The sequence below is a fragment of the Vitis vinifera genome, chromosome 17 (genome assembly GCF_030704535.1).
Source record: "Vitis vinifera cultivar Pinot Noir 40024 chromosome 17, ASM3070453v1".
Lineage (NCBI taxonomy): Eukaryota > Viridiplantae > Streptophyta > Magnoliopsida > Vitales > Vitaceae > Vitis > Vitis vinifera.
This window is the reverse complement of record NC_081821.1, coordinates 8,268,532-8,281,462: the sequence shown is the minus strand read 5'-3', so window position 1 is coordinate 8,281,462 and position 12,931 is coordinate 8,268,532.

Below are 12,931 nucleotides of genomic sequence, written 5' to 3'. Positions count from 1 at the left end.
AGGGGGATTCTTCAAAGTTGAGGGAGGTCAAAGCTGTGATAACCTTGAGGAGTGGAAAGGAGGTTGATCAACCCTTGCCTAACTTGGGGCCTGATGAAGAACTCAGATCAAAGGGACCCTTGATTAAAGAGGGCAAAAACCAAGAAGAGCAGAGTGGGAAGAAAAGTGCATCCAAATCAAGCATTAAGGAAGAACCAAGGATAGTGATTAAGGAGGATATGATGAAGAAACATATGCCTCCCCCTTTTCCTCAAGCTTTACATGGAAAGAAAGAAGTCAAGAATTCATCAGAAATTCTTGAAGTGCTGAGGCAAGTGAAGGTGAATATACCTTTACTTGATATGATCAAGCAAGTCCCCACATATGCAAAGTTTCTAAAGGACTTGTGCACAGTCAAGAGAGGTTTACAGGTGACAAAGAATGCATTCCTCACTGAGCAAGTGAGTGCTATCATCCAGAGTAAGTCCCCAGTTAAGTATAAAGACCCGGGATGTCCCACCATATCAGTCAACATTGGAGGGACACATGTGGAAAAAGCTTTATTAGATTTGGGAGCAAGTGTGAATTTGCTCCCATACTCTGTTTATAAACAACTGGGACTTGGAGGATTAAAGCCTACAGCCATGACCCTCTCTTTAGCTGATAGGTCAGTCAAAATCCCAAGGGGTGTGATAGAGGATGTTCTAGTTCAAGTGGACAAATTCTACTATCCTGTGGATTTTGTGGTGCTTGATACTGATTCCTCTGTCAAAGAAGAAAATTATGTGCCAATCATCCTAGGGAGGCCTTTTCTAGCTACCTCAAATGCCATCGTTAACTGTAGGAATGGGGTGATGCAGCTCACATTTGGAAACATGACTTTGGAAGTAAACATATTCCACTTATGTAAGAGGCATCTTTACCCTGAAGAGGAAGAAGGATTTGAGGAAGTATGCTTGATCAACACTTTGGTTGAAGAGCACTGTGACAAGAGTTTAGAGGAGAGCTTGAATGAAAACCTGGAAGTCCTTGAAGATGGGTTCCCTGAACCCTCTGATGTGCTAGCCATTATGTCTCCTTGGAGGAGACGGGAAGAGATCTTGCCACTGTTCAACCAGGAAGACTCACAAGGAGTTGCTGTGGAGGACCCTCCAAAGCTTATTTTAAAGCCACTTCCTGTGGAGTTGAAGTATGCATACTTGGAGGATGATGAAAAATGTCCAGTAGTGGTTGCCTCAACCCTCAATAGTGATCAAGAGGATAGTCTTTTAGGAGTCCTCAGAAAATGTAAGAAAGCCATTGGATGGCAAATTTCTGATTTGAAAGGGATTAGCCCTTTGGTTTGCACCCATCATATTTATATGGAGGATGATGCAAAACCAGTGAGGCAACCCCAAAGGAGACTGAATCCTCACATGCAAGAGGTGGTGAGGAATGAAGTTTTGAAGCTACTTCAAGCTGGGATCATCTATCCCATTTCAGACAGCTTGTGGGTGAGTCCCACCCAAGTAGTCCCAAAGAAATCTGGAATCACTGTGATCCAGAATGAGAAAGGGGAAGAAGTCTCTACACGTCCTACTTCAGGATGGAGGGTGTGTATAGACTATAGGAGGTTGAATTCAGTAACTAGGAAGGACCATTTTCCACTGCCTTTCATGGACCAAGTCCTTGAGAGAGTCTCAGGACATCCTTTCTATTGTTTTCTAGATGGTTATTCAGGGTACTTCCAAATAGAAATTGATTTGGAAGATCAAGAGAAAACAACCTTCACTTGTCCCTTTGGTACTTTTGCATATAGGAGAATGCCCTTTGGTCTATGTAATGCTCCTGCAACTTTCCAAAGATGCATGCTAAGCATCTTCAGTGATATGGTTGAACGTATCATGGAAGTTTTCATGGATGATATCACTGTATATGGAAGTTCTTATGAGGAGTGTTTGATGCATTTAGAAGCTGTTCTCCATAGATGTATTGAGAAAGACCTAGTGCTAAATTGGGAGAAGTGCCATTTTATGGTACAAAAAGGAATTGTCTTAGGACATATCATCTCCAAAAATGGCATTGAGGTAGATAAGGCAAAGGTGGAACTTATTGTTAAGTTGCCACCTCCCACAAATGTTAAAGGAATTAGGCAATTCCTTGGACATGCAGGATTCTACAGGAGGTTTATTAAGGATTTCTCAAAAATCTCAAAACCCCTGTGTGAGCTTTTGGTAAAGGATGCCAAGTTTGTGTGGGATGAGAAGTGTCAGAGAAGTTTTGAGGAATTGAAGCAATTCCTCACAACTGCACCAATAGTGAGAGCCCCAAATTGGAAATTACCTTTCGAGGTAATGTGTGATTCAAGTGATCTTGCTATGGGGGCTGTTTTAGGGCAAAGAGAAGATGGAAAGCCCTATGTGATCTATTATGCAAGCAGAACTTTGAATGAGGCTCAAAAGAACTACACAACTACTGAGAAGGAGTTGTTGGCTGTAGTTTTTGCCTTGGATAAGTTTCGTGCTTATTTGGTAGGGTCCTCTATAGTAGTGTTCACTGACCATTCTGCTTTGAAGTACTTGCTAACCAAGCAGGATGCCAAGGCAAGATTGATAAGATGGATTCTTTTGCTCCAAGAATTCAATCTCCAAATCAGGGATAAAAAGGGGGTAGAAAATGTGGTAGCTGACCACTTGTCCAGACTAGTGATAGCACATGACTCACATGGTCTACCTATCAATGATGACTTCCCTGAGGAGTCTCTCATGTCAGTAGATGTAGCTCCATGGTATTCTCACATTGCAAACTTTTTGGTTACTGGAGAAGTACCAAGTGAGTGGAGTGCTCAAGACAAGAGGCATTTCTTGGCTAAGATCCATGCCTATTATTGGGAGGAACCTTTTCTTTTCAAATATTGTGCAGATCAAATTATAAGGAAATGTGTTCCTGAGCAAGAGCAATCGGGAATTCTTTCCCATTGCCATGATAATGCATGTGGAGGTCATTTTGCCTCCCAGAAAACAGCTATGAAAGTGATCCAATCAGGCTTCTGGTGGCCCTCTCTTTTCAAGGTTGCCCATACTATGTGTAAGGCATGTGATCGGTGTCAAAGGCTTGGTAAGCTGACACGCCGAAATATGATGCCCTTGAACCCCATCTTAATAGTGGATATCTTTGATGTCTGGGGTATAGACTTTATGGGACCATTTCCAATGTCATTTGGACATTCCTACATCTTGGTAGGAGTGGATTATGTCTCTAAGTGGGTAGAAGCAATCCCATGTAGGAGCAATGATCATAAGGTGGTACTTAAATTCCTCAAGGACAACATTTTTGCAAGATTTGGAGTGCCAAAGGCCATTATAAGTGACGGGGGAACCCACTTTTGCAATAAACCTTTTGAGACTCTTCTAGCCAAATATGGGGTTAAGCACAAGGTAGCTACACCTTATCACCCTCAAACTAGTGGCCAAGTTGAGTTAGCCAACCGTGAGATCAAGAATATATTGATGAAGGTGGTCAATGTGAATAGGAAGGATTGGTCTATCAAGCTCCTGGATTCCTTATGGGCTTATAGGACCGCTTACAAGACCATTCTAGGAATGTCTCCCTATCGCCTTGTTTATGGCAAAGCGTGTCACCTTCCAGTGGAAATTGAGTATAAAGCATGGTGGGCAATCAAAAAGCTCAACATGGATTTGTCAAGAGCCGGGTTAAAGAGATGTTTAGATTTGAATGAATTAGAGGAATTGAGGAATGATGCATACCTCAATTCAAAAATTGCCAAAGCAAGATTGAAAAAATGGCATGATCAGTTGGTAAATCAGAAGAATTTTACCAAAGGACAAAAAGTTTTGCTTTATGACTCTAAGCTTCATCTTTTTCCGGGAAAATTGAAATCCAGGTGGACGGGTCCTTTCATAATTCATGAAGTGCATCCCAACGGAGTGGTGGAAATATTCAATCCCACAGGCAATCAAACCTTCAAAGTCAATGGCCATCGTCTCAAGCCATTTATAGAGCCTTACAATACAGACAAGGAGGAGATCAACCTCCTTGAACCACCACAACTTTAAGGAAAAGCAGGGTATCATGGGCTAAAGAAGTCCATGAATTTTTTGTTATAGTTTTATAGTTATATTAGTATTTTTATTTCTTTATATTTTAATTTTTCTTTAATCTTAGTTTATTTTGTCTTAATTCAAGTCAATTTTCATGATAAATTTCAGAAAAAAATCATGAAAGGTGAGGAGAGCTCTTCAAAAGCAGAACAGGGGAGTAAAACCAAGGAAGCAGAGCACCCAATTTCAAGGTGCCAAAATTTTCGCACACCTGATTTCAAGGTGCGAAAATTTCGCACACCCCAAAACCAAGGTGCGAAATCCTTGGGCCAAAAGAAGCCATTTTCGCACACCCCTACCTCAAGGTGCGAAATCAATTTCAAGGTGCGAAATCCCTTTTCAAGGTGCGAATTTCCTAAAATCCAATTTCGCACACCACTGTGGAAGGTGCGAAAATTTTCGCACTGTGCGAAATCCTCTCCTGGCACACGTGTGCCAATTTCGCACACCTCAAGCTGATTTTCGCATTATGCGAAATAGTGTGCGAAAATTTCGCACACCACTATTCAAGGTGCGAAAATTTCGCACACCTCCTTTTAACGTGCGAAATCATCAGTAAAAAGGGTGCCATTTTCGCACACCAAATTCCAATGTGCGAAATTTGCAGGCCAAGGTGCGAAAATTTCGCACGGTAAAATTTTAACTTCTAAAAATTTAAAACCGACTTTTAAATTAAAATTTTACCCCCGAAATTGTGCCTAACGTCCAAAAACGACTTTTCGGTTGCCTTGGAAAATTTTAAAAGATCAGAAACCCCTTAAACCTCATTCCTATATAAACCCCTGAAGTCCAGAAGCTCAAAGGACTCTCCTAAGCACCAGCTGAAAAACCTCTGGAATCCCGAACACCCATCTCCCTTCATTTCGGCCATGGCGAAGACCAGAGGAGGCCTTTCCGCCTCCCCATCCTCACCGACACCTCGGCCACAGCGAGCCGCCATGGGAGCCGCACCTTCACCTCCCGTTCAGGCCTCGGCCATTCCCCCATCTGAGGGGGAAGCTCCTTCTCAGCGCCGATACCCCACCCGGAGGCCACCCGCGGACCCTGTGCCACCAGTCGAACAGGCCACGAGCCCTGTTTCTCGGCCCCCTGCGAAAAGGTCCAGGTTCTCGGGTCCTGGAGAGCCATCCCACGTACCTCAGCCACAACCAGCTACAGAGGAACCTCGGATTCCAGTCGACATGCCTCCCGAGGCCATTATCAGGCGTCCCATGATAGCTGGACCGCCGATTGAGGGTAACCTGGATTGCAGAGATCGACCCTTCCATTCTGAGACCTATTTTGATATAGAGGCCCTCAGACAGCAGCCAGAGCTCAGAGATTCATTCCGACTGCTGCAGAGGTATCACATGGAGTCTTTTCTCACTCCTAGGCAATTCTACTATCCCAGAGTAGTTATAGATTTTTATCAATCTATGACTACTCGAGGTCTCCGCAATCCTACCCTCATCCAGTTTACTATAGACGGACGTCAGGGTGCCATTGGAGCTCGTCACATTGCTGAGGCCCTCCATATACCTTATGAGCCCGTATTTCAGGCAGATTTCAGGGAGTGGTCCTCATTCTCTCAGAGTGACATGGTCCGCATTTTGTCCAGGGGGACTTCTACAGCCTCGGTATTGACCAGGAGAGAGCTTCCATCTGGGATGCTCCTCATTGATGTGCTCCTGCGTGCCAACCTATTCCCCCTTCAGCATAAGGTTCAGAGGAGAGGAGCTATACTTGAGGCATTATTCAGGATTTCTGAGGGCTATTTCTTCGGCCCTCATCATTTGATTATGACTTCTCTTCTTCATTTTGAAGAGAAAGTCCATCAGAAGAAGCTTCAGAGGGCAGATGGCATCCCATTACTATTTCCGAGGCTCCTCTGCCAGATTTTAGAGCACTTGGGCTATCCTGAAGAGCCCCGTCTTGAGAGGCGCCGCCATTGCCGAGAGGACTTCTCTCTCGACAAATGGCATCACTTGGTAGCCTACTTTGCACCTCAGGGAGCCCCAGCTGTACATGCACCTCCAGAGCTACCCCGAGATGAGCAGATACCTCAGGCCCAGCAGGATGAGATTCTCACAAAGACACCACCTCCTGCCCCTGCAGCACATCCTTCAGTGCACATGCCCGAGGCTATACATTCTACCTCCCCTATCACTCAGGGTGCTCCACCAGCAGCGCCAGCTACCCCAGCACCTCCTCCTCCATCTGAGCCCACTGTCACCATTTCTCTTACAGAATTCAGAGGCTTAGAGCGTTCATTGCGGACACTGAGCACTGCTCAGGATTCTATTATCCACCAGATGGCCACTATTCGGGCACACCAGGATCAGATCATCGCTACTCAGGCCCAGCATACCACGATCCTTCATCAGATTCAGCAGCATCTGAGTATGCAGACCCCTCTTGGGCATGATAGGTCTGCACCATCCGAGCCTCTAGTGCCAGATGAGGAGAGCTTGCCAGCTGAGCAGCCTATACCAGAGGAGGAGATCAGAGCAGAGCCATCACATGACCCCACTCATATCTGATCTTTTTATGTTTTACTTTTTATTTTAGACTTGTAAATCCCATCTTTTGCATGTGTTATAAATTGGGATTGGAAATAGTACTTGAAATCATACATTGTATATTTCTTTTTCAAGTAATATATATATATATATATATATATATATATATATATATATATATATATATATATATATATATATATATATCCTTTTTGATTATATTCCCTTTTCTCATTACTCTTTTGTCCTTGGAACATGTGGTTTAAGGTACTGCATACCTCCTTTACACTCAGACTTTCTCTCACTCAGGAGGTACCACTTCCTCCCTTTATTTTTAATCGCTTTTGAAACATTGGGGACAATGTTCAACTTGGTTGGGGGGGGGGGGGGGGGGGGGGAGAATTGAGAAAGGAAGTTTTGTTGTCAATATTAAGTTATTTTGGTATTTTAGTTAATTTTTGCTTAAATTTTAAAATTTTTTAAAGTTTTTTTGAATCATTCTCTCTGGTTGTTAAAGATAATTTCTCAAAAATAAAATAGGATAAGTCGAGTTTTAACTTAATTATTTAAGTCTTAGAGTTTGTTTTATGCTTTCAAAGTTGATAATCTATTGAAGCCTCTTTGATTTTGAACTTTCTTCTTCCATTTCGAGCTTTACACACACTGTGCACATTAGATCCCGGATATAAAATGTAAAACTTTCTCACTTTCTAAGCTTAGGAAAATTTTGACTTGGTTTATTACTTAACCTCTTTTTAATAGTGTTGGGACACCTCATAAAGACCAATGAGTCTTAGAAAAAGACCAATGAGTCTTAGAAAAAGAAAAAGAGAATAAGCTTCTATTCTTTCCTTGAAACCTAAGTATGATCCGAAGGGGTGGCGAAAGCCTTTAAAACCCGATGCCCTAAACCTTAATTGGTTGGGAGTCATCAATCCTCTGCTTGCTACATGGGTGAATTGGTTAAGTTTAGTAAGTAAAAAGAATTGCGAATAAGAAGGTGCGTTCTTAACCTATTAAGAGTTGGTTAATGTTACCAATATCCGAGAAAAGCTTAGGTTGGAGGGTGAGGATAGTTGTATATACTATATCCGGAAGCTAATTTCATTAACACTTAGCTTATTATGGAAGAGTTTGATATGGAACCTTGAGAGTAGAGATTCTTTTGATACTTAATTGCATAATCTCCACTCTTTGTACTTTTTGTTTAAGTTTTTAGCTTGGACAACTCCTATTGCATTTTGAATCTTCATATCTTTAGTTCACCATGTGAGATGTGTTTTGATATCAGTCATGCCACTCAATTATTTTTTGGAATGAATTGCATGACCTCTTTTATATATATTATTACGTTTGCTTAGTTTTCCTCTCCTTAATTGCTAAGGGACTAGCAATATGTCGGTTGGGGGGAGTGATTACTACTCAAAACATGCTATTTTGTAGCTTGTAATTAGCTCTTTTAAACACCATTGAGTAGTAATTATTACCTTTTAACCCAATTAGCATGTTAGGAGCCCTTGCAATCGTTTCTAACAATTGTGTTAAGTTTTGGTGCTTTTTGATAGCTTTATGCTCACCAAAGCAATTTAAGAATGAGGGAGAGCTATTTATAGTTCAGGGCAAAGCTTTTGAAAGCTTAAATTTATGAAGAAATCAAGCTATGGAGCCTCATAATCCTTTGCCTTAATCGTTCAAAGTTTACAAGGGAGAAACAATGGAGAAGAAGAAAACAGGGGATGAAAATAGGGGACACAGCTGCAGTCTTTTAGTGCACTTTTGGAGCACTTCCCGAAGTCCATTTTCTGCATTCTATATACCATTTTGAAGCTCAGAAAGTCAAGAATCCAACGGTTCAAACCATATATGATTTGGAGCTGAAATGAGGAAGATATGGACTTCGGAAGACAACTGCATCAAGCTGAGGAACAATTTCGCACACCACTGTTTAAGGTGCGAAATCCTCAGTCCACTGTGCGAAATTTTCGCACACCTCAAACCAACATGCGAAATTGGAACTCAGCGTGCGAAAATTGGATATTTTTGCCGACTCTTTTTCTTCTGATATTTTTGTGTTTAAATTTCCATTTTCTCCTTGTATTCAACCAACCATGTAATTCCTTAGCTAGGAAGTATCCAAGGAAGGGTAAAACTACCTTCCTATATAAATTCTCTTGTAATCACTGAATATAGATCTTCGTCGGGGAGCTTTCTCCAGGAGACCAACTATTGTAAATTTGTTACTTAGTGAAATACAGAGATCTCTTTTACTTTCTTTTCTCTTCTATTTTCTATTTTCTTGCAAGCCAAACACCCTCTGAGGATGTTTTCCCAGAGGATGAGAGGCTAAACATTTAGTTTCTTGGAGTGAAGGAAGCTAGGTGAAAAGTCCAGATTAAAAGGTGGAAAGTTTCCGTGCATTGAATTCAGGTAGTTGGAGTCCATAAATGGCTTTTAAAGCCAAGGTTTTTGCCTTAAATCCCTTAGGATCACTTTGACTGGCCAATACATGGTAAGCTTAAGGTCTCTGTGGATGCTTATTGCTAGATCCATATCAGTCCATTAGTTATCATGTACGAGCCAGTGGAAAGTGATTCAAGGTGATAGTCCATAGTGTCTTAAGTCATTAATGGACCTTGACTACCATCTCTAATGATTTTTTATGGATTAAAACTTCATTGTCAAACCTATACCGGTTCGGGAAATAACTATAGGTTAAATCCCCAATGCGAGGAGAAAAATCCGGAATTTTCCACTTTGCATCTGGAACTTGAACCTAGCAACCTTTATCTCCGAGAGACTTTCTTTCTTCCACTTTTTACTTAGTTCTATGTGAGTTTAGTTTAAATCACCACTTTCAAAACAATTTTAATTTCTTTTAAATTTCAAGTTTGTGCTAAAGGAAATCATCAGAATCAATTTCTAATTTAGAGTCTATCATTGGTAGAGTGAAAACCCATCCCTGAGTTCGACCCTAGAACTGCTATACTACAGTAGCTTTGCTACGCCAGTATAAGGTCATAGGTTTTATAAATGTTTTTGATTAAAAGATCCGGCTGGGGAAGTCAAGCTTAAAGAATCAATACTCAACCTTGGAGGGTCTAAGCATGGGTTCCCTTTCTATGCTGGCCTTACTTTGCAGATCAGTTCTATAACATGAGACAAATTTGTGATGCTAGGAAGGTGGGCCTAGGGCTGAACCCAGAGGAAAATGGGATCATTTCTAGGCATGAGATTAAGAGAAAGATGGAGAAGTTGCTTTCTGATGGAGACATACAACCAAATACATTGATACTGAAGGAAAATGGCCAGAAAGAGCATAAGTGAAGGTGGGTCATCATCCAAGAATTTCAAAAAACTTTAGTGAACACATCAAACCCTCGGCTGATATTCCATTGCAGTCAAGCATCGTAGTATTATTCTTTGTTATGAATATGGTGCATTTGGAAAGAGAAATTGGTGATAATCTTTGGGTTAACAATGACTTGGAAGGCAAGAGGCTTTCCCTTGTTGGTTCTGTCATAAGTTTCAGCAGTTCCGTTGATTCTTGAGTGGAAGCTTTCTTTTCCTGTTTTTTCTTTTCTTCACAGAAAATCACTTCATTCACCCAACCCCAACAGTAGAAAAAGGAAATTAAGAGAGGATATATGATGTTTAATTCAAATAATAATTGTTGGCTACATCATGGGACCGATAAGAATACCAAATCTACTATAAACAATTGTTGGGTCCTCCTAGAAAGAGTGTAATTTGGGGGTGAATAATCCTGGAAGAAATTCAAGACCTTCTTCGAAAAGTTATCATCTCTACTTATCTTTACATTGTAGGACAGTGCCAGCACCAGCACGGGGGGGGGGGGGGGGGGGGGGGGGGGGGGGGCATTTTTATTAAGGAAATTATATGTTAGTTATGGTATGATTATCTTGACATAATTAGCTGATTGTATAGGAGCATAATTAGTCTCATATTTCTGATTCTATAGCTATAATTTAGGAGAAGATTAGATCAAACATGTGTATATATATACTACATTCTGTTAATGAGAAAAGTATCCAATTTGAAGCCAATCTCTTTATTCTTGTTATGGTATCAGAGCCAGAACAACAAACCACCATGGCTGGCAGTCAGAAGGCTTCTGGATCAGAAAACAAGACCATCGATCCTTCACATCCCCTCTATATTCATCATTCAGATCAACCAGGCCATGTTTTGGTGCCCATCAAATTAAATGGGGTCAACTATCAATCATGGAGCAAAGCAGTTATTCATGCCCTTACTGCCAAGAAGAAGATCGGCTTCGTCAACGGGACAGTTGAAGAACCATCGCAGGAAGATGAACCCTTTATGTTTGAACAGTGGAATCAATGCAACAGCATGATACTTTCTTGGCTAACTCATGCTGTTGAATCGGACATTGCTGAAGGAATTATCCATGCTAAAACAGCACGCGAAGTGTGGGTTGATTTACGCGACCAGTTTTCTCAAAAGAATGCTCCAGCGGTTTTTCAAATACAGAAATCAATCGCCACCATGTCGCAAGGAACGATGACAGTAGCTGCATATTTTACAAAGATCAAAGCCTTATGGGACGAGCTTGAGACATACCGTTCCCCGCTGACCTGCAACCAGCGGCAAGCACATCTCGAGTAAAGGGAGGAAGACCGTCTTATGCAATTTCTAATGGGTTTGAATGAGTCATATAAGGCAGTGAGATCCAATATTTTGATGATGTCGCCATTGCCCAATGTCCGTCAAGCATACTCTTTAATTATCCAGGAAGAGATGCAACGACAAGTTTCTTCTGAGCCAACCGAGAATTTCTCAATAGCTGCCGCAGTCCCGGGAAAAGGAGGTAATCCAAGACAGAAAATGTGTGACCATTGTAACAGATCCGGACATACCATAGATGAATGTCGGACTCTTAAATTTCACTGTAAGTTCTGTGATAAAAGAGGTCACACGGAGGATAGATGCCGACTGAAAAATGGGAGCAATAACAAAACGGGACAATTCCGAGGACAACGTCCTTTTGGTCGTGGGAATCAGCCCTCAGCAAACGCGACAGAATCCCAGGAAATGTCTGATTCGACTTCTTCTAGTACAGTCCAGGGGTTCACTACAGAACAAATACAACAGTTGGCTCAAGCAATTCGTTCATTAAATCACAGTAATTTCGGTAATATTGACGCATATGCAAATGTTGCAGGTTTGATTCCATCAACTCTTGTGTCTGTTAATTCTAGTAGTACAAGTTCTTGGATTTTGGATACAGGTGCCACGGATCACATCGTTTCCCACATGTCTCTTTTCACTGATCTCAAACCTTCTAATGTCACAACTGTTAATTTACCAAATGGTGCAGCATCACCAATAACACACACTGGCACCGTTATTTTTGATTCCCAATTGACCCTTAAAGATGTTTTATGTGTCCCATCCTTTAACTTGAATTTAATTTCGGCTAGCAAACTCGCAAAAGATCAGAATTGCTGCATCATATTCTTTCCTGACTATTGTATTTTGCAGGACTTGGTTTCGGGGAAGATGATTGGCTCGGGTAAACAGTGTGGTGGTCTATACTACATGCATCCATCAACAAATAAATCGGTTGTCTTTCATGTTTCTCAACCGTCTGACTTATGGCATTTACGCCTGGGTCATCCCTCTTTTTCTCGTTTTAAATTATTATCACATTTGCTTCCAGATATTCATAAAGAATTAGGAAATCATTGTCCAATTTGCCCACAGGCTAAGCAGACACGCTTGCCCTTTCCCAAAAGTTCAATAACTACAAAATTTCCTTTTTCTCTTTTACATTGTGATGTCTGGGGTCCTCACAAAATTCCTGCACATACTGGTTCGCGTTATTTCCTTACAATTGTTGACGATTTTTCTCGTTGCACATGGATTTTCCTTATGCATCATAAGTCAGAAACACAATCTTTGTTAACTAATTTTGTGCAATTCGTCAAAACTCAATTCCACACAGATGTTCAAACGGTAAGAATGGATAATGGCACAGAATTTATTCCTCTTCGCATCTTTCTTCAAAATAAAGGAATCGAACTTCAAACCTCTTGCATTTACACTCCGCAACAAAACGGAGTTGTAGAACGCAAACATCGACACATTTTAAATGTTGCCCGTTCTCTCATGTTTCAATCAAATGTCCCACTTGAGTTTTGGGGGGAATGTGTTTTAACAGCCGTTTATCTGATAAACCGCATTCCGACTCCATTGCTCTCAAACAAATCACCATTCGAGGTCTTATATAATCGGCCTCCTTCACTCACACATTTGCGAGTTTTTGGTTGTGAATGCTATGTAACCAATGTTCACCCCAAACAGAAATTTGAC